General features: G+C 48.3%; 1 protein-coding gene across 1 annotated transcript in view; it reads left to right on the forward strand.

The window, feature by feature from the left end:
* Positions 1–18,936, forward strand: part of ABCG5 (ATP binding cassette subfamily G member 5) — a 286,105-nt gene that overhangs the window by 78,188 nt on the left and 188,981 nt on the right. The gene's annotated exons all lie outside the window — the stretch shown is intronic.

The raw sequence follows: 18,936 nt of genomic DNA on the forward strand, positions 1-18,936 counted from the left end.
ATAGACTGACATTCCGAGTAATGTTCATATATTTAATACCCCTGCTAACCAGTCAACTGTGCAATTGCCATATTGTAAATATGCACCCAGGATCACACACTTAGTCAAGATAATACTCCACTTTACATGGACTGAACACCCCCAACCGAACTGTGACTCTCTACTGGAAGCACTCAATGCCACCCTCTCAGCCTCCATCGACCGCCACGTGCCTCTGAAACAATGCACTAGCAAACCGAAGTTATCAGCACCCTGGTACACGCAAGAATTCAACTTCAGTAGAAAGATGGTCCACGCTATTGTGCACGACTAAAGTCTCCCTTCAAATTGCAATTGTTAACTTCCTCTATGGAATGAACTTGACTTGCTAGAGAACCGTTGTTACTTATGAATGTCTTTTGTTTATTTTGCACATGTGGAGTTTTCAATTGCCTAATTTGTGTTTGATGTTCATATTAATTGAATATCTTTTACTACTTTTTTTCTTTTAATGATTGACAAGTGTGTAGTTTACAGCTGATAATTCAATAATCATGATGAGCTTCTGTATTTTATGACTAATTGACTAATGGAATGTAAAGTTTTATATTGAAAAGTTGATTTATTTCAACAATATCAATTAAAAAAAAATTAAAAAAAGAACTCAACCTCAGCAAAAGAGTCATCAGGAAACAAGGGAGAACTGGCGCCGCTCCAGGACCGCATTCAACCTGGCGCTCCTCAAGGAATACCGAGCAGACCGCCGACAACTAATCAACATAGCCAAGGCCTCGTATTATCAGAACACCATAGCAGAAACTGACAACAAAAACAGAGCCCTCTTCAAAGCGATGAAGCACTGGGTAAGCCCTCTACCCGACCCTGCCATACCACACTCCAATGAATAATTCACTGCCATCAATACCTTCTTCATTGACAAAATCAGCAATATTCACCAGCATATAAACACCAGCTCTGCATCCACAAACCAACCTCACATACCTCTGCACAAAACCTCCACACCCTGGACAACATTTAAGGCATTCTCTACAGAGGACCATGTGGAAACACTGCCCCCCCCAAAAGCCACATCGTATACAGATCACATCCCCCAGCATCCATCCTCAAGACCCTTGTTTCAGAAGCTCTCCTTCCCTACCCAGAGATCATCAACAGCTCTCTAACTCATGGTATCTTCCCATCGACCAAATAAATATGACAAATCCTCCCTCTGCCAAAGAAACCCACTCTGGATCCCGACAAGCTAGGTAACTATCGCCCCATCTTCCCTTCCTAGGTAAGATCATCCAGAAAGTGGTAGCCGCACATCTGCAGCAACACATCGACACCAGCAATCTCCTCCAAACCTAACAATCCGGGTTCAGATCCAGATGCAGCAAGGAGACAGCAACCATACTGGTTGTCGATGATGCCCTCAACATCCGTGATGATGGCCACCCTTTCCTCCTGGTTCTACACAAGCTCTTGGCTGCATTTGACACAGTAGACCACAAGGTGCTTACGGACAAGCTATATCGGTGCATGGGGATTAACAACCTTGTCCTAAACTGGATAAAGCCTACCTCGCCAACTGCCAGCAGTTTGTTTAGATGGACTCCTCTAGATCACCAATGCTACCTGTCAACTGTGGAGTCCTGCAGGGTTCCATTCTCTCCCCAGTGATCATCAATCTATACATGGAGCCGCTGGGAGGCCTCCTAGCCACACAAAACATCCAAATCTGCTCTGACTACACAAGATCAAGATCGACTCCATCAAGGATATCCATAGGGTCAAAACATACCTCTCGCTGATCCAGTCTTGGATGTCCAGTGCATATTTGAAGCTCAACCCCTCCAAGACCGAATTCCTACTCCTCACCAACTACACTGAACACCCAGACATACAGACCTGGCTATCAACCATGAACTCTAAGGGCTTCACACCCTAGCTCAGCTCCTGCGACAAGTCCCTCGGGTTCCACATCAACAAACACCTCTCATTCAAGACACTAGCTAGCTAAGAAAACTCAGACAGCTTGGTATCAGCTCTCCCTCGTGTGGAACGCCAAGCCCTTCCTTCCTCTGGACAGCTTTAGATTCACTATTCAAGCACTGGTTGTAACGCTCACCTGATTCCCGTAGAGGCGCCGGTCTTGACTGGGCGTATACCGTATCTTCAAAGGTGATGTGTAACACACGGCTGGCTCTTTGGGCTGGACCTCTGTGCACTGTATGTCTGACTCGAAGGGTAAGATGTCTGCAGATAGAAAATATGGGATTAATGAACTGGGTTATTGAATGTCTCTCTCTTCTTCCCTTTCTCTTCTCCTGTAGAACCCCGAAGGTTAACGCTCTCACCTTAGGTAAGTGAACGCCGTGCTCTCCAACTGCCTCGGGGCAGGGTGCTGTAACCAGTTTCTTCACTGGATAAGGGGAGCAGGCCTCTTGACTTCAGAGGACTGCTGTCCGTCGTTTACTGCACGAATGGTAAGTTTCGAGTGATTCTAATGTCTTTAAAGTCTTTAGTAATGATGTCTCTTGTTTTGCAGGGTTCCGGCGATGGTAGATGACGGGCTGAAGTGAGTTGAAGATGGAGCCCGTGTGATGAATAGAAGCGCCTGGAAGCACGTAAGTAAGCGCTTGTTGCCTGCTTCACGATGCGCTCTAACTGTCTTTTTATTTTGCAGGTATAAGTTCGGAGCAGCTGCAGGGTGCCGGAATACCCACTGGGTTAGATGTGGAAAGGAGTAATGGCACATGAGTATTAAAGTTCCCCAATGTCTTTAAACGCACCTTGTTTTGTCTTTCAGATGCGGGATGCAGTGCCGAAGACCTCCGGAGCGCACAAAGAGGAGGTAAGCCTTTGTCCTTCAGATGTCGGAATGCAGCGCGAGGCGTTGGTGACAGCCGATGGACCAGGTAAGTGAAGCGCTGTCACTGAAGACCGTAATGCTAACCTGTTCTTTCTTGTCTTTATAGGTGTTGCTGAAGACGGGATTCAGGATGGTAAGCCTTTTTCCTTAGGCCCAGGATCAGATGCAGAAGACACGATGAGCGTTCTGCTGCAGAGGATGCAGAATAACGCAAAGCAAGATTCATCCATCGGGTGTGGTTTAAATAGCCTCCTGTAGTGCTTAGGTCCCTCCTTCCACAGCCACGCCTAGGTAAGAAAAGAGTTCCTGCTTTCCAGAAGAGTTCCAGTGTTCTGAACCTAGGGAGTGGCTCCTGCCCCACCCAACAGGAAAAGTAGTTCCAAACAGAAGAGGATCAGAGGCTCAACTGGCAGGCAAGTAAGCAGCATGGTCTGCTGCAGGTAAGTCCACCCAAGCATTATGAGCCCGGCGCTTCCAGCGCTGGGACTGGGCATATTTATGAGCCTGGTGCCACTGGCGCCAGGACTGGGTCCAAAAGGTCCCAATTGGGACTGGTTGGCACTCGGAACCTGGGTTATGGATCTGCTTCCAAGGGAGTTGGGAAAACCCTGACCTTTTGGAAGCAGAGATCATGACAGTACCCCCCTCAAGGCCCCTCCCAAACCGGGCTTCTCCGGGGGTTTTGGCTTGTCAGGAAATGTTCGGTGAAATCTTTTGATTAGGCGAGGAGCGTGGACATATTCAGCAGGTTCCCAGGATCGCTCTTGGGGGCCGTAGCCTTTCCAGTCAATTAGGTAAAATAGTTTAGATTTGGAGATCTTGGAGTCCAGAATGCTTTTGACTTCAAACTCGAGTTCTCCATCAACTAGGATAGGTTTTGGAGATTTAGTTAGTCGGGTTTGAGGTTGCACGGGTTTTAATAGAGAGACGTGGAAGACCGGATGTATCTTCATGTGCGGGGGCAAGTCCAACTTGACCGCTACTGGGTTTACTATGGTAGTGATGGAATAGGGACCAAGGTATCTTGGGTTGAATGTGCGTGGCCCTTTTAGAGGTAGATATTTGGTGGATAACAAGACTTGATCCCCTACTTGATATTGAGGGGCTTCCTTCCGATGTTGATCTGCTCCTTTCTTGTATTGTTCTTTAGCCCTTTGAAGGTGAGAAACAGCTTCCTTAAAGGCTTGGGTGATTGTAGAATGCAGGTAGTCTACTGCTGGTGTTTCAAGATCTTGGAGGGGATCCAACTCCGAGGTTCGAGGGTGACTGCCGTACAAAAGAAAAAACGGGGTTTTCCCAGTTCCCGAATGGACAGAGTTATTGTAGGCATATTCGGCTATCCAAAGGATGTCTTTCCAAGTTTTTTCAGTTTGTTGCAGCATGCAGCGTAAATACTGTTCCAGAGTTTGATTGGTCCTCTCGGTTTGTCCGTCGGTCTGAGGGTGGTGACTGGTCGATAGTCTCACATCAATTTGAGCCGACCGACAGCAACTTCGCCAAAAATGAGAAATAAATTGACTACCTCGATCCGAAATTAGAACCGAAGGAAAACCGTGCAGTCGGACGATGTTTTCGAGAAATTCTCGGGCCAGAGTTGCTGCTGTTGGCAAGCCTTTGAGCGGAATGAAATGCGCCATCTTGGAGAATAAGTCCACGATTACTAGAATCGTATTGTATCCGGAGCATGGAGGTAGATCGGTGATAAAGTCCATAGAAAGCGTATGCCAAGGGCGAGGTGGGATGTCAATAGGGCGTAAGAGGCCTGCTGGTCTTTCCTTTTGACTCTTGTTTTGGGCGCATACTCCACAGGACATTATAAAGTCTCTGATATCTTTTTTCCAAGACGGCCACCAGAAGTAGCGCTTGATCTTTTCCGAGGTCTTGGCTATACCGGGATGTCCTTCCATTAAAGAATCGTGATAGCAAGAGATTACTTTTTTCTGTAAATCTGTGCTGGGTAGGTATAATCGTTCTTGGAAATACAATAAGTTGTCCTTTACTGCAAAGTCCTTTCCCTGCAGATGCCAATTCTGTATGTCTGCTGGAGTTACAAGTTGCCTGGCTTTATCCTTAACTTCCTCTATGGATTGTGTGGCGATTACACCCAGAATTCTTTGTTCGGGAATGATTGGTACAGGTTTAGGGTTGATCAAGTGTTCTTCCACTCCCATCCGAGAAAGGGCATCAGCTTTACCGTTTTTTGTACCAGGTCGATAGGTAATTATGAAGTCAAACTCGGCAAAGAATAATGCCCAACGGAGTTGTCTAGACGATTGGGCTTTTGCGGTTTTCAAATATTGCAGGTTTCGGTGATCCGTAATCACAGTAACGGTGTGTCGGGCCCCCAGCAGATAATGCCGCCAAGCCTTAAAGGCAGACTTGATAGCCAGAAGTTCCTTGTCAGTAATCGTGTAATTGATTTCAGGAGGCGAGAATTTGCGGGACCAAAATGCCACGGGATGCAACTGATTGGTTACCGGGTCCTTTTGTGATAGAACTGCCCCCATGGCAAGGCTTGAAGCATCAGTTTCCACGATGTAGGGGAGTTCGGGGCGAGGGTGTTTTAAGATTGGTGCAGAGATAAATTTAGTCTTCAAATCCTGGAAAGCTTGTTCCGCCTCGGTAGACCATTCAAAACGTTTGTTTTTCTTTAACAAGGCAGTGATGGGCTGGACTATTCGGGAGAATTCGGGGATAAACCTGCGGTAAAAGTTAGCGAAGCCTAACATGCTTTGCACACCTTTTACGGAGGATGGTGATGGCCATTTGAGAACTGCATCGACCTTCTTTGAATCCATACGCACTCCGCCAGGTGATAATATGAATCCCAAGAATTCAACTTCAGTCACGTTGAAAACACATTTTTCCAACTTAGCGAAAAGTTTGTGTTGACGAAATCTTTCGAGGACCATTTTCACGTGTTTCCGATGTTCAGATTCCGATGAAGAATAAACGAGGATGTCGTCAATGTAAACAACAACACACACATCTATGAGCTCTCTGAGGACATCGTTCATAAAATATTGAAAGGCGGCCGGGGCATTGCAAAGTCCGAAGGGCATGACCTGATATTCAAATAGCCCATACTTGGTGCGGAAGGCCGTCTTCCATTCATCGCCCTCTTTTACTCGTACCAAGTGGTAAGCTCCTCTAAGATCCAGCTTTGTATATATGCATGCTTTTCTGACTTGGTCCAGGAGTTCAGGGATCAAAGGTAACGGATATCTATTCTTAACAGTGATCTGGTTCAGGGAGCGATAATCTATACAAGTTCTAAGGTCTCCTTCCTTTTTTGGAACGAAGAACAAAGCTGAAGAAGCAGGGGACTTGGAAGGACGAATAAACCCATTTGCCAGGTATTGATCCAGGTATTGTCGAAGGTGAAGGTTCTCAGGCTCGGTGAGGGCATAAATTCTACTACAAGGAGGAGTAGATCCAGGTATCAGGTCTATCTGGCAGTCATAAGACCTATGAGGAGGTAGAGAGTTAGCCTGATCCTTCCGGAAAACATCTTGGTATTCTAGGTATTCGGGAGGTAACTGGGGAGTCTCTGAAGAAATTGCTGCCAGTGCAACACCAGGTGGAGGGTGACAAGTAGAGACACATTCTGGAAACTGGACCGTTCTTGCTCGCCAATCGATCAGAGGATTGTGTTTCTCTAACCAAGGTATTCCTAGAATAATCTGAAACTGAGGGGCCTTGATCACATCGAACACGATCTTCTCATGGTGTCCATCTTGACTTACTAGCGTCACTTCTTGAGTGGTATGCGTTACTGGCCCGGAGGCTATCTCCGTACCATCCACCGTAGTAATGACGTCCTTTACAGCCTTGGGACAAAGAGTTAGATTCATCCTCAAAACCATTTCATGATCCACATAATTGCCGATGGCACCGCTGTCGACGTACGCTTCAATTGCATGTAATCGATCCGGATTATCAGGGCTAATGAGGACCATAGGTATCACGAAATGCGAGGTCACGGAACTGGTTTTCACGCTCGGCAAGAGGACCTCTATTCTTGTCGGGCGAGGTCGTTTCCCTGCTCAGAGTTTGTAACTTTGGTAACTGCAGCTCCTACTGCCTTCTTGGCAGGTTTCACCGGACAGTCTCGAAGAAAGTGCCCTGAGTTTCCGCAATAGAGGCATAATTGCAACTGTTTTCTCCTTTCCCGCTCCTTTTGTGTTATAGGACCTTTCAGACCCCCTATTTGCATTGGTTCCCCGGAGTCTACTCCTTTGGAAGGAGTTGGTGGTTTGGAAAATACTCGAGCATCAAACTTGGAACGATCGGCCTTCCTGTTCTGCAGTCTGTGATCTATTTGAACGACTAAGTCTATATAGTCCGAACAATCTTGTGGGGGATTCACTACTTGGGCTAACACATCTTTGAGCTCTCCACGTAGACCTCTATAAAACAGCGTAATCCTTTTGTCCTCAGGCCATTGAGTTTCCACTATCAGTCTGTTGAAAGACGCAATATAAGCCAAAAGGTCTTGATTACCTTGTCGCAACGAAAGAAGCTCATTGTCCAAGGCCTGCCCCTGTGAATGTCTTGCAAACAGTTTTTCCATACTGAGCTGAAAAGCTTGAAAATCATGGAGGACCGGATCATCTTGATTTACTAGAGGGATCGACCAGTCTGCCGCATTGCCACTAAGGTACGAAAGCACAAAAGCTACTTTAGCTTGATCAGTTGGAAAGGCTGCTGGCCGGCATAAGAAATGCAACCGGCACTGATTGATAAATACTGCAAACCTCTTTGGGTCACCAGAAAATCGTTCGGGCGGAGCCAGAGGTACATTCCCAGGTAGGTTGATCTGCACTGGATTCATAGAGGATGTAGAAGGAAGATTTCCCCCAGATGCGGGTAACGGGGTCTGTCCGGCTTGTGACTGTAGCAATTGTCTAGCGAGATCATCTGTTCGCTCCTTGGAAATAATCAGTTCCCTTCTTAGAGCGTTCGTTTCCTGACGGGGTGCATGCACTTCTGCCCTTAGTTCCCCAAGTAACTGGGCTAGTTGGTCGGTATCTGAGGTTTCCATAGCGCCTGGACGGGAGTTTTGTGGTAGGCTTTGCGTTCTGTAACGCTCACCTGATTCCCGTAGAGGCGCCGGTCTTGACTGGGCGTATACCGTATCTTCAAAGGTGATGTGTAACACACGGCTGGCTCTTTGGGCTGGACCTCTGTGCACTGTATGTCTGACTCGAAGGGTAAGATGTCTGCAGATAGAAAATATGGGATTAATGAACTGGGTTATTGAATGTCTCTCTCTTCTTCCCTTTCTCTTCTCCTGTAGAACCCCGAAGGTTAACGCTCTCACCTTAGGTAAGTGAACGCCATGCTCTCCATCTGCCTCGGGGCAGGGTGCTGTAACCAGTTTCTTCACTGGATAAGGGGAGCAGGCCTCTTGACTTCAGAGGACTGCTGTCCGTCGTTTACTGCACGAACGGTATGTTTCGAGTGATTCTAATGTCTTTAAAGTCTTTAGTAATGATGTCTCTTGTTTTGCAGGGTTCCGGCGATGGTAGGTGACGGGCTGAAGTGAGTTGAAGATGGAGCCCGTGTGATGAATAGAAGCGCCTGGAAGCACGTAAGTAAGCGCTTGTTGCCTGCTTCACGATGCGCTCTAACTGTCTTTTTATTTTGCAGGTATAAGTTCGGAGCGGCTGCAGGGTGCCGGAATACCCACTGGGTTAGATGTGGAAAGGAGTAATGGCACGTGAGTATTAAAGTTCCCCAATGTCTTTAAACGCACCTTGTTTTGTCTTTCAGATGCGGGATGCAGCGCCGAAGGCCTCCGGAGCGTGCGAAGAGTGGATAAGCTTTTGTCTTTCAGATGCCGGAATGCAGTGTGAAGACCTCCGGAGCGCACGAAGAGGAGGTAAGCCTTTGTCCTTCAGATGTCGGAATGCAGCGCGAGGCGTTGGTGACAGCCGATGGACCAGGTAAGTGAAGCGCTGTCACTGAAGACCGTAATGCTAACCTGTTCTTTCTTGTCTTTATAGGTGTTGCTGAAGACGGGATTCAGGATGGTAAGCCTTTTTCCTTAGGCCCAGTATCAGATGCAGAAGACACGATGAGCGTTCTGCTGCAGAGGATGCAGAATAACGCAAAGCAAGATTCATCCATCGGGTGTGGTTTAAATAGCCTCCTGTAGTGCTTAGGTGTCTCCTTCCACAGCCACGCCTAGGTAAGAAAAGAGTTCCTGCTTTCCAGAAGAGTTCCAGTGTTCTGAACCTAGGGAGTGGCTCCTGCCCCACCCAACAGGAAAAGTAGTTCCAAACAGAAGAGGATCAGAGGCTCAACTGGCAGGCAAGTAAGCAGCATGGTCTGCTGCAGGTAAGTCCACCCAAGCATTATGAGCCCGGCGCTTCCAGCGCTGGGACTGGGCATATTTATGAGCCTGGTGCCACTGGCGCCAGGACTGGGTCCAAAAGGTCCCAATTGGGACTGGTTGGCACTCGGAACCTGGGTTATGGATCTGCTTCCAAGGGAGTTGGGAAAACCCTGACCTTTTGGAAGCAGAGATCATGACACTGGTCCTATCCCACCTGGATAGGGCATTGCATTCCTCAAAGGCCTCTCATCGGTCTCCCTTGTGCCCCTGAGAAGCGTCCTTCGTGCGGCCACATGCTTCATCAGGGGTCTACGCAGATATGACCACATCACTGCGGCCCTCATCGACCTTCACTGGCTCGCGCTGCACGCACAAATCACCTTCAAGTCTTGCTGCTTCATCTATAAGGCAGTCACCCTCAAGTCACCCAGCTACCGCGCTGAGAAACTCAGCATCTCCGTTGGACAGCGCACCATCATAAGCCAGGACACGTGCAGACTTGAAATCCCCTGCTGCAAAGATGAAAGGACCAGAAAACAAGCCTTCTCTTCCCACACCCCAAGACTAAGGAACCTCCTCCCGTCAGCATCAGACTCGCCCCCACGCTCCTACAATTCAGAAAAAAACTCAAGACCCACCTCTTCAAGGAGTCTCTCCTCCTCAACACCTAAACCATCACGTCGCCCCTCCTGCCACCTTACTCGCTATACAACGCTCACCCCTTTCCTCCCCTCCACCCGGTACAGCCATACCCCTCCTCTGTGCCCCACGGTATTGTACGCCCGATGTATCAATGTTCTATTGTTACCTCTGAAAAGCGCTCTGTTATGCATCTGTATTTTTTGTATTTTATTTATTTATTGGACATTTGTAAGGCGCCTATACACAAGTGTTTGAAGGCCCCACAAGACAAAGGGGCACGAGGTGGAAGAGGAGAAAAAACAATAAATGGGTCTACTAGGCCTTGTGACATTCGGACCATGCAAGTGCAGTAAAAATAAGTGCAGAAGGGGCAGGTGAGGGCAGAAGGGATGGGATAAGGGAACGGGGGGGAGAAGTGCAGGAAGGTGGGGGCCCCAGGGGACAGGGCAAGTGCTGAGGGGAGCCCCAGAGGCAAGTGCAAGGGGAAAAAACAAGGGCTGTGTCACGACCCTCGCCCAAAACCCCCGCTGGCAAACCTATTGGCCAGGTGAAGTCAGGACTCGGGCCTCTAGAGCCTGGCATCCTCTTCAAAAGCCCTCATGGGGCCAGTCCTGGCACCTATGGTGCCAGGCTCATACACCATGAAAAACAATGTGCTTGAGAACTACTTTATTGTATTGTCAGCCAACATGGAGGCATCCACATAGCTTGGTTCCTAAGAACCAAGCTATGCAGTCTAGTGCTTTGAGTTTGGTAGCCTAGGGACTACTTTACCTGGACTATTTTGTTGGGGCTATTTAAACCACACCCGAGCAAGACAACACGCTTCGTGTTACTTTGCAGCTTGCAAAGTGACGCTCACCGTGTCCAGCTAGTCCCTCGAACCTCGGAGAAGCAGAACCTGAAAGGAGACAAAAGGAACATCATTAGCAGCAGCATCTTACGTGCAGTCTTCATCTTTAAACGCTCGCAGCTACTGAGAACAGCTTCCTCGAATCTGCACGCCTCCCGGACAGAACGACCTGAAAGAGGAAGATAGAGGCAACATTAAAGAAAGCAGTAGAGACATTTACAAATTCCGAACTGCTCAAAAGGCTTACCTGGCTTGTCGCCTCTCGGCTGGCACCACTCCGGACATTCCACTCGCGCTGAAGAACACCGCGACCTACAAGGAAGGAAAACACAGGTTAGCAAAGGCAAGACTTCGCAGCGCTGCGCATAGCACTTACTTACCGCATCATAGTGCTCTTAATGCGCCATCATTTACCAGCGGGGCTCAACCAAGCCAGTTTGCCGCGCTGAAGCTCTGCATACCTAAGGGAGAAAAAAAGAGACATTTGAAACAAAGAAAGGCATGCAGGATAGCAACAAAACTAAAGAACAGCAATAAGACCTACCTGAACAATATCAAATGGGCCGGCGTCAGTGAAGTAACTGGACCGCACTCGCCCATGAAAGACAACGCGCCCCTGCAAGAAGGCAGGACGGAGAGCACGCCTAATTCTACCACAAGGTGAGGAGAGGTTGCCAGAGGGACTGAAATCATACGGGGGTGGAGGGAGGATACTTACCCCAGTCGGTCAGTCTTGAACACAGTCCTCCTGTATTTTCAGGCAGAACCTTCCCCGCAGACCACATCAGGGCAAAGCTGAGAAGCATACCCGGCTGGGTGGCGTCCCTGTGGATACCAGGTGAGCATAACAGAACGCGAAGCCTACCATAACAATCCACCTGAACGCAATGGAGACATCAGAAATGGACCTATTGGCCCAATTACTAGGAGAGCTTCGTGCTGAGATTCATTCTGCCCGACAAGATACTAATGCCCTCGGGAGAGAACTAATAGTGACCAAAGAACGCACTGAAGAGATTAGCAGGCAATACTTGCAATCATAGGCAGGACAGACGCCTCTACCTGGAAGCAATCCAACGATGCAAAACCCTGCCATACCACCCACTCCGGTACAGATCACGTTACCTGGAACAGTGCCCCTGGCACCACCAGAAAGGTTCTCAGGCGACCCACAGAAGTATGCGGCATTCATCAATCAGTGCCGCCTTCATTTTCTTTATAGGCCTGGAGCATTTCCAAACGACCAAGCTCCGGTAGCTTTTGTCTTATCATACCTGTGTGGTAGTGCAGCAGATTGGTCGGTGCCATTGGTAACCCATGACGATCCTCTATTACATGACTTTGGGGGGTTCCAGAGAGAATTGGAAAAACGTTTTGCTCACCATACCCAGGAACAAGCAGTAGACAATGAACTCTTGTCCCTCCAACAGGGGAATCAGGACTTGTTAACGTATATTGCTACCTTCAACAAACTGGTTGCCGAAGCTAGGTGGCCAGAAAACAAAAGAACCACGTTATTCCATCGAGGCTTACAAGGCAAATTAAAGGACGTCTTAGCCCAGGTGGTTGATCCACCCAGATACTGTGCAGAATTCATAAATCTGGTCGTGCAGCTAGACCACCGGTTGCAGGACCGAAAGGCAGACAGGTCTAAGACGGACCCTCGGACCGTGTTTGTTCGACCAAGGGAAAACACACTCTGCGTACCTGAAAATACTGTAGAACCCATGCAGATTGGAGGGATATGGCCTCCATTAACAAAACAAGAGCGGGACAAAAGAAGACAACAAAGGTTGTTCATGGTGCTCAGTTTAACACAAATGATGAACAACGCCTGGGTTCATGGTGTGGTAAGGCTGTCTCAGTTTGTAACATTTCTCACACTTGCGGTACTGGAGCGGAGTTGGGGCAGAAGGTTGAACTGACACATTCATCTGCACCATCATATTCCCCCTCTGATCGAATCTTCAGCTATGCCCATACTCCTGCCCATTAGGTTATAATCATCTTTGGGTATCCATATTTTGCTCACCCCCTCAAGCTGCCTCCTTATGTTATGTATTATTCAGGACCATAGGTCATGAAGCAACAATCCCCATCAGCTTCACAATCCACCCAATGGTCTGTGTAATTGTGGGAGTCCACGGGACATTCAGACATTATCCCAGGAGGTCCAATAAGATGGTCTAGGTAGTACATTCTGGGTATTTGGTCAGTTTGTGTACACTCATGTACTTGGGTATCCACATTTATTATTATGGTAATTTCCAGTGCCTTTTTACTAACTTTTTGTATTGGCTCAGTGCTATTTTCAGGACACAGATGGCTGTCAGGACCAGTACTAGTATGGAAAATAATACTTTGAATGTGTTTGCCAACCAGGTGGGTACCCAGAAAAACAGGTAATAAAACCAGTCATCATCTTCAATGTCTTCCACCTCTGACACATCTCAGTGTCCAGTTCCTGTAAGGCTGTTATCACATCTGTAAGGGCCCCATTCTCCTCATTGTTTGCTGGTGTGTACGTACAGCAAGATGGGCTGATCTTTGCACAAACGCCTTCCTACATGGCCATTATCAGTTCAAGGACATACCTATTTTGAAGGATCGTTTGACTCTTCTCAACTCTTCCTTGATTGCATTCAACCCTTTTATAGTTGCATGTATTGTTTGCAATAGCTCCTATTTGGTTATTTGTAACCATTTTGCATCTGTGGCTGCTTGCAAGCTGGGAGCATTACAGATAAAAAAATATATATCTTGGGGGCGCTGTGGTGCGCCGACAAACATGGCCACCTAAATGTCGAGCTCTGTAACCAGAAAATCCTGCCAGCATAATCCTGCACACGTACCATCATCTACACATGTGAAGGACAGAATATGAACAGTTAGCATTGCGGTCGCCTGAGAGAGATGTTTAGTGCCCTAACACCCGAAACGAAGGCAGTATGGCTGAGACGGCCCAGAGGTAGAAGGGCGGCCCACGGGCCAAAATCCGTATCTCCCCTTGCGAATGCAGGGAGCAGGTCCAGGCTGGCGGAGAAGGAAGCAGCGGATCGAGCTAAAACTCATATCTCCAGCCCACAAATTGAGCATCTACAAACGGAGAAGCAGAGCTGCCCACGCTGGGTAGATCTCTGGCCAGAACTCTGATTGCAGAAGGTACGTGACCACAATACACCGGGTCGGGCCTTTGGGCAGTGTCGGGTCACTCGGAATGGCTCAACCCAACCCACATAACTAAATTAGACGGGCGGGGGCAGCAAACCATAAACTAGACATACCAAAGTCCACCTGAATTGGAACGAGAACCCCCACAGCGTTGTTACACGAGCAGGCGCAGCACAATATACGAGACACTCGCTGATCATAGCTGCTGCCTGTCCGCATGAGATATAAACCCGTACTGCCTTTGTGAAATCTTAAGCCTGAAATAACTCGCCCCTGTGCAACGAGTTGTGAATGCGACAGGGAGCAGTTTATGCAGACGAAGGAACACCAGAGCAAGCAGTGCCTGGCACCAAGGACATTAAATCAGAACCCTCACCCTATAAGTGTAAGAGGCACAGCACAATAAACAAGAAAGTCCCCCGCCATATAAATACACCTGAAGCAGTGTGGATCAACAGTGGGGCCAACCCCATGGCATACTTGCTCCCAGTCTGTGAAAAGAGCAGGGGCACCATACGGCGCTAGCGCAAGAGCGTAAAAAGAAACACTTTCGGTGACACAACATCCCGAAATATAGGTGTATCATCAGTGGGGCCAACCCCATGGCATGCTTGCTTCCAGTCTGTCAAAAGAGCAGGGGCACCATATGGCGCTAGCACAAGAGCGCCAACGAAACAGTCCTGGTGACACAACATGCAGAAATATAGCTCTGCATGACTAAAATCACAGATTGGCACTGAGAAGGCACAAGACAAAGCAACAGCAGCGCGGGATCACTCAGTACATTAAGGCACTGCTACTATTGAAAGTTGGAGGGAGGGCCATCTTCATAGTTCTGCAGCTCCCGCTTGGGAATTAAAACCGACCCAATACTGTGGCTCCACCCAGCACATGCAGGCAAAGCACCACGAAGTACAGCAGCAAGTAAGAGCGCACTTTTCATAGTCATAAAGGACAGCTGGGCCACCCAGTGGGGCCATGACAAGAGGCGCGAAGGGTAGCAAGAAGGGCCCTATGGATGCCTATACAAGCACAAACACCACAGAGAAATCCGAGGGAACCCAACGGCCATCCCAATGACTAGCCAAGCCTGCACAGATACAAATATGGACTGATACATGGCGGCTCTGCAAGCGAGCTTCTCAGCAGTAAATAAGAAACTGGATGACATTGGCAGCAACATTGCATCCATTAGGGACGACATGCAGAAGGTAAATACAAGAGTCACAGAGGCAAAGACCAGGGTGAGCGCCCTAGAGTACACATCTGTCATGCACAGCAAGGACATAGCTGAAATTAACGAGTCTGAAGGCGGTGAGAGACAAATGCGTGGACTTAGAATCCAGATCACGCCGCAATAACATCCAGGTGGTCGGCATGGCCGAGAGATCCATAAATGACCCAATGGAGGTGTTCCTGGAGGAGGCACTCCGCATGATGTTCCCCGGTGCCCAATTCTCGTAGCAATTCCTTGTGGAGAGGGCCCACAGATCACTGGCACCACAGCCCAAACTGGGAGCCACCCGTGCACCATCCTTGCTCGCTTATTAAATTACTGCGAGTGGGATCTGATCCTCCGCTTGTCACGAGAAAGGTGCTCCTTATCATACGACTCATCCCGGATCCATATCTACCCTGATTTCTCAAATGGGGTGCAGGCAGCCCGACGCACATTTGACCTTTTTAAGAAGGCACTCAGAGACAGGAAAGTACCTTACGCCATGTTGTTTCCAGCTAAACTCTGTTTGCAACAACATGCAGATAGGGCCCATTTCTTTGAGACACTGGAGGAAGCCATGACGTATATCGAACGGAACATACCAGCTTCAGCAAACAATGGCCGACACCGGCATTCAATTGGTTCACATACTGTAGAGTTCATACTTAAATGGCCCTCGGGATGAGCAGAACTGGAAGATCATCCAATCTGCTTGAGCCATAGGTTGCGGCCCCTGCAAGTGGTTTGTTTTGGAGTTACCGGTTGTGGCCACGCAGAGCCACCCACTGTTTCAGATAGCGAATTTGTGGTATGGGGCTAAAGCGTCCAGTTGGAGGGATGGTGAGGGTGGGAAGGGAAGGGGTTGGCGGGAGTTGGTTAACTGTAAAAGCTGACGGTTGGGAAGGTTACAGAGAGTGCAGAGGTGTCAACAGATGGGGTAACATTGTATATACAGTACTTGAATGGTGGCACCCGGCTGAACCATAGAATAAAGCTCCTCACCTGGAACATTAGAGGGCTAGTGAATCCTGTTAAGGCCCGGAAAATCTTGACGTATGCCAAAAGGCACAAGGTTGACCTCCTTTTATTGCAAGAGACTCATGCCATTGGGAGGGTAGTGGATTCATTTGCATGAGATTGGGGTCATCTACTGATAGGCACAGACTAATCCTCGCAATCCAGGGGGGTATTAACCCTTATACATCAATGTATGGGGTTCCATCTTACAAGGTCTGAGGTGGATGTGGAAGGGAGGTACGTAATCATGTGGGGTGCACTGAGAAACCAAGAGGTGATACTGGAACACCTATGGCCTGAATACTGAGGCTCCTGGTTTTTACCTCTACGTCATCAGGCAGATATCTGCCTTGGGAGACTTCAAAGTTATCTGGGGGGGAGATCTGGACACAATTCCAGACCTACAGAGAGATAGGACTTCCCGACACCCCAGAACACACACCAAAGCTGCATCGACAATAGTACAGGGTATGACCACATTGCCTCTCTTGGACGTCTTGAGAGAACTCCACCCCACCCTAGAGGAATACACGTTACACCCCCCATTAGACAAGTCCAGCTCAAACATCGACTACTGGCTAAGCTCCACGGAATACATCCCCCAGGTCAGGGACTGTGCCATCCTCCCGAGAACACTATTGAACCATTCACCGGTCCTGCTGGAACTGGTTGTGGTCAGCACAGAGCATGGCCAGCGACTGTGGCGGATGCAGACAGCCCTAATGCGCGACAAAACCATAATGCGCGACAAAACCATTATTGAACCCTTGTGTGTAGCCATTATAGAATTCGTAGACCGTAATTTGGCTCAGTGGGATCGGTGGCTACCCTATGGGAATCTTTGAAGGTCAGGCTGCGGGGGCACCTGCTATCGCGGACGCTGGGCACATTGCAAGATACTAGACATGAACTATCCCAAGTGGAGTTCACCCTGCGTTCCCTTGAAAATGCACACTCATGGACACCAGGGACGGAGACTCTCAGGCCTTTGCAAGAACAGCTGGAGAGGTATAGGGATCTGGCTGACAGAGAAATACTATATACCATACAACCAATGAGGGCTAGGCGGTATGGCAAGGGGAATAAGGCGGGCAAGACCCTGGCGAATTTAATCAAGGCAGAACACAGATTTAGGCCAATTACAAGTATCGTGGGGTGAATGGGACAGTACACAAGGATGCCGAGAAGATCAACAGTGTCTTTTTAGACTTCTACTCAGAGCTGTATGCAAACACAGACCAAGTGTCAAGGAGCGAGCTAGAGAAATGTATGGACTCATTTCCGTTCCTCGCTCTGAGCGGGAGGATATAGAAATATTGGAAATCCACCGTACAGTGGAAGAAATTGGGCAGGCAATAAAAGACCTGGTAGCAGGGAAGGCCCCAGGACCCGATGGTCTCCCGGCAGACTTTTATAAATACTATGCAGTGGAACTAGCCCCGAGATTATTGTAGGTGTGGGAGGAGGCCCTGTCAACTGCTACACTACCGGGGTCCATGAGGGAAGCAGTCATTACAGTCTTGCTTAAGCCACATAAACCGGCACACAAGCCCACATCCTACCGCCCCTTGTCTTTGATAAACACAGACACCAAAATATTTGGTAAGGTCATTGTGAATATGCTGCTACCGCACATGAATAAATAGGTGCACTACGACCAGTCAGGATTTATCCCTACAAGATCCACCTCCCTAAATCTGTGCAGACTCTTTGCTATAATATTCCAGTTAGACCTGAAGGCAAAGGTAATAGCGATATCGCTTGATGCTGAAAAAGCATTTGATTCGGTTTCTTGGAGGTATATGTACGCCACGCTGAGACGAATGGGGTTTGTGCCAATATTCCTGTGCTTCATTCGACTGCTATAAAAAGACCCCAAAGCCAGAATAAGAATGAATCACACTCTATCCACTGGGTTTACTCTACATAGAGGCACGTGCTAGGGATGCCCTCTCTCCCACATCATATTTGCCCTCACTATAGAAGGTATGGTGGCGTATCTACGGCACAGACACTCAAGTCAGGGTGTCCGAATCCGAGGTTCATTTCGCTCTACGTGGATGACACAATGTTATATGCTGAAACTAACCTGGCCCCGGTAATGCAAGATGTAATGGAATTTGCTAAATACTTGGGATACAAAATCAACCAGTCCAAGTCTGAAGTAATCCCTCTGACGTCAGGGGCTGTACGGTCAGACACCACAGTGCACTTGCGTTGGTCCCCGAGCTCAGCCCACTACCTAGGGGTCGTAGTGGCCACCGACAGACACTTTGTACACTAACAACTACGAACACTACATAGCACAACTGGAGACAAAACTGACCCTATGGAACAAACTCCCGATATCAATGTATGGCCACATAGCCCTTCTCAAGATGATCATGGTCCCCAAACTACTATATCTGTTTAGCAATATCCCAATATGGCCCGGTCAAATGTTCTTTGACAAACTACAGAAATCTGCCTCTTTTATTTTGTGGGGGAAGGCGGGGGGTACGGTTCAACTGAGTTGGGCTAAGTTTTGCAAGAAATTCGACACAGGCAGGCTAACACCCCCATACTTTGTGCTCTATTACCATGCCGCACAAGCAAATATTGCTAAATACTTGTTCCAGAGCACAGAAAAATATGCCCACATACAGGTTGAGAAATACACCACAGCCCCCATAGACTTACGCTCCAGGATATGTGTTAAAAAATACAGAGGAACTGGTGTGATTGACCCAGTGGCCTAAACGATATGGGCCTGGGCCGCTTTGTTTCTGAGGTTGGAATGTACCAAACCATAATGGGCCACCTCCCCTCTCTGGCACTACCCAGACATTGCCCCCCACACT

The sequence above is a fragment of the Ambystoma mexicanum genome, chromosome 4q (genome assembly GCF_040938575.1).
Source record: "Ambystoma mexicanum isolate Mex_15411 chromosome 4q, UKY_AmexF1_1, whole genome shotgun sequence".
Taxonomy (NCBI): Eukaryota; Metazoa; Chordata; class Amphibia; order Caudata; family Ambystomatidae; genus Ambystoma; species Ambystoma mexicanum.